The sequence below is a fragment of the Macrobrachium rosenbergii genome, chromosome 31, assembly GCF_040412425.1.
Source record: "Macrobrachium rosenbergii isolate ZJJX-2024 chromosome 31, ASM4041242v1, whole genome shotgun sequence".
NCBI lineage: Eukaryota > Metazoa > Arthropoda > Malacostraca > Decapoda > Palaemonidae > Macrobrachium > Macrobrachium rosenbergii.
The window spans coordinates 951,000-955,213 of NC_089771.1; the positions used below are offsets into that span (position 1 = coordinate 951,000).

The window sequence follows — 4,214 nt, forward strand, 5'->3', positions numbered from 1 at the left end:
CTAATTCAGGAAGAGCTAAATACTTTGAAATGGTCTCAAATGCCAGCACACAAAGTATTTACAGGTATTAAATAATTATTAACGTTATTTAAAGTTACGTTTGAGATCTTTTTATTTTTTTCAAGAGAGTTGGAAACCAAGGATTGTGAAAAGATGCTTAAAAGCCAAGGATTATGAAAAAAGGCAAAGTACTTTTTTTTGTACTAAAAATAAATAAGAAAAAGAAAACGAGAATACAAGGATTCTGAAGTTGGAAAGAAAAGATAAAAACAATATATTTAACACATAATCTGTCTCGTATCCAGCTTAGCTGAGCTAATTGCTGATTTCACAAATTGCAACACAAACAACAAAGGGGAAGACGGAGGGGTGGGATGCAATCATTACGAGAATCACTGGTCATGTCGCCATTTTTATATGTTTCCTGGTGCAGGTGGATCTTATGACTCCACAATTATTACTTTACTCGAAAATGGCCTTGTAAGATACCCAGGACATATAAAACACTAACAAAAAAAGAAGTACACAGGCGGAGGCTCCTTCACTAGGGAAGTGCGTGAAACACGTGGATATAAAAATAGTTATATTTGATAGCACACAAGGTCAAAGGCAAAATTAACTGAAAACACGGTAAATTACTGCCGTAGAAGTCCTTCCGAAAGGGGGAGCTTCGGAATGCCAGGAACACGGACGAAGGATAATTCTGCTACAGGCGTCTTCCTGAAACGATATTAGGACCCCGTTACACATCTAATGCTGGAATTTGGGGTTGAATTACTCGGGGTGCACTGAAGGCGCCAAATGACTCCCCCGAGGCGTTACTTGTGACTCAGAGGAAAGGAGCTGTGAACACGTGGGCCTGGCTTGAACCAAGGAATATCAGGGAACACAAAGTTATAGGCCCAGAAATTAATAAATGCAAAAGGGCTAAGCAATCGTGACTAGCAACTCGTTTTGGGTACATTACCACATTTGTAGGGGCGTGGGGATGACGACGTCTTCTGCCGAGAACCACGTGTGGGGACGTGGACAGAGGGCCTCCTTCGCCAAAGTATTTCTTCTAATCATAGATTGGGGCGGAAAAGGACGCCCGTGGGATGATGGAAAGGCAGCCGTTGAGTATACGCTCGCGTTTGGAGACTTGCAATCCCCCTTGCAGTCGTCTAAGGCCACGTGGAATGGAACACGGGGCACAAAGGGCGGCGATGGGCTCCACGTGGCGGCGAGCGGAAAACGGAGGGCAGGGCAAGACCGCCGAGACTTGACTTCTCGGCCAAACTAGCGACCGCGTGTGAGAAAGGGCTGCCTTCGCCCTGACCTTTTATTGCTTCTGGACAGGGGTAGGGGCGATGTCCTGACCAGGGCACGCTGCTATTTCATAGAAAATGGTATTTGCATCTTTCTGTACCAAAGAAAACAATGCAAAGTAGATTACTGGTCCCCAACAATTATATTTTCTGAGCCCTTATATACCCCGACCTTCAAAGGTTCAAACCAACCCAAAGCAGGAAAGGAGAACAGTTTCATAGCGTATTTTGGCGCTAATCTTTACAATATATATATATATATATATATATATATATATATATATATATATATATATATATATATATATATATATATATATATATATATATATATATATATATATATATATATATATATATATAAATATATATATTTCTTGAATAAGAAAAAAAAAAACACATCAGTTATTTTTTCACTACAAAATCTCAGAATTTTCAACAGAGCTTGCAACACTAGCTTCAACCAACCACTCCCGGTCCTCTTGCTTTCCAGTTCTTAAATGCCGACAGTATTCTCAGGAATATTTGAAATATGGATTCATTACTTCATTAAGAAATGACACCATGCTATTGTGCCTCTTGTGTTAAAAGACTTTCAGTAATGTTGCCATGAAACCTGCAAGGATGAAGGACCACCTTGAAAGAGTTCACTCTGATAAGAAAAACAAAGACCTTGACTATTTCAAGACACTAAAAGAAAAACTCAAAAGTCGTTCAAATATCAAGAATTTTTTCAAAGCACCAGCCAGTGCTGATACTGAATGAGGTTTGAAAGCCTCATACAGCATCTCTCTCATGATAGCAAATAAAAAAAGGAAAGGCGAGCACTATCAGTGAGGAAATCATAATCCCAGCCATTAAAGAAGTTATAGAAACTGTTATGAAGAAAGACTCTCACTCTGTTTTGAAAAAGTTGCTATTAAATAACAGTGCAGTGCAAAGAAAAATTGACGAAATGGCAAATGATGTCGAAAAAACTTTGGTATCGGAACTTCGGGATAGTAAGTTATCTCTAAAACTTGATGAGTCAACTTTGGGCAGCTCCACTCTTCTCATGGCATATTTGAGGTATTACAGTCAAAGTGAAAAGGACATTATTGATGAATTTTTGTTTGCCAAATATCTCACAGTTGATGCAAAGGGTGCGACAATTTTACAATGTGTGCAGCAGTATATTGAAAAGCACAATATACCTCTTAGCAATATTACTGCAGTGGCTACTGATGGTGCACCAGCGGTGGTGGGTCGGTACAGAGGATTTGCAAATACTCAAACAGAAAGTGCCTGATTTACGTGCCGTACACTGTAAACTGCATGAGACAACATCTTGTAGCCAAGAAACTCAGTGATGGACTGCATGATGCTTTGAACGTGTGCACAGGGCAATTAACAAAATCAAGCACATCCACTTAACTCACGATTGTATGCACTGCTGTGCGAAGAGAATGATGGCATGTATAAGAAATTACTCCTGCACACTTAAGTAAGGTGGCTGTCTAGGGGTCACAGCTTGCAAAGACTTGTTGACTTATATGACTCAACTGTTCAGTTCCTGGCGGACGTGGACTCATCTTTATGTGAAGAGTTAAAAAAATGCAAAAATTCCCTGTTCTATTTAGCAGACCTCTATCCTAAATTTAATGACACAAAACCGACTGCATAGTAAAGATGTTACCATCATTCAGGCCAGGACAGTTTTACTAGGATTCCAAGGCAAGCTTAGCTTGTTTAGAGCTTCAATGTCACGTAGAGATTTTCAGTATTTTTCAAACTTACAACAGCAACAAAATGAAAGCATTGCTGATAGGGACATAGAAATTTACATGACTCATTTGGGGAATTTAATTGAAGACTTTAAACTGCGCTTTGAAGACCTGGAAAAAATGAAAGTGCCAGAATGGATTCTAACTCCGTTTGATGCTGAAATAAGGAATGCAGATATTGCCTCACACCTGGAAGAGGACTTCATTGACATGACTGTGGACCTTGAAGCAAGTGCCTTGTTCTTAAGAAAAGGTCTCCGTGAATTCTGCATCAACGAGAACAACGTTGCTAAATATCCTCAGCTTTGTGCAGTGGTTCAGCCATTTTTACTTGCTTTCCCAAGTTCATACATGGTTGAAGCTGGTTTCAGTCATGCAAATGCAGTCTTAACAAAAGAAGAAGCAGACTGAGCCTGGAAAAACGATGTGACCTACGGCTGAAGCTCACCAACCTACAGCCTAATATCAGTATCCTTGTTGAGTCTCATCAGGCACATCCTTCACATTAATGATGTCAACAGTGGAAGAAAATGGTATGTTGCATTGAGAATGAAGTTACTGGTGCATCTAAATTTCTAAACATTTTCTTACTGTGTGTTACTTTTTATCATACTGCAGGTCAAGTACTAAACTAATACTACAAAAATTGATTTTGACATTGTTTTATTTTTCTGGAATTATTAATAATTAAATGCTAGGCTAGGGGTCGATACAAAATTTTAAACTTCACTGGGGGGTCGATGAGTTAAAAAGTTTGAGAACCCCTGGTCTAGACGAATTCTCCCGGTTTCCACATTCTCAGCAATGGAGGTGAGAACCGGAAAATACATTGCGTGTCTAGACCTTGCTTTGTAACGTGACTGCCATAACACCTCGAGCATTCCCTAGGTTTCTCTGTGTGGTTTCCAGATCGTGTGCGTGACTGGAATCGTTTTCTTCGAAAAGCTGGAAATAAAAACTTAAAATAGTTCAAGGGAGGTTTGGTCATATCGGAGAGAGGTCGTGGAATCCGCCATTATCAGAGTAAGGCTTGGTGGTAATGTTGATAATTGTTTCATTTTAATTTCAATGTTTCTTATAATGATAGAGAAACTTCAGATCTTAAAGCTGATCTCTCTCTCCCATGTAAATTACATAGTGGCCT

At 39.5% G+C, this 4,214-nt stretch overlaps 1 pseudogene; it reads left to right on the plus strand.

Annotated features, from left to right (window-relative positions):
• Positions 1-1,871: 1,871 nt before the first annotated feature.
• Positions 1,872-3,579, plus strand: LOC136855219 (protein FAM200C-like; annotated as a pseudogene).
• Positions 3,580-4,214: the final 635 nt, after the last annotated feature.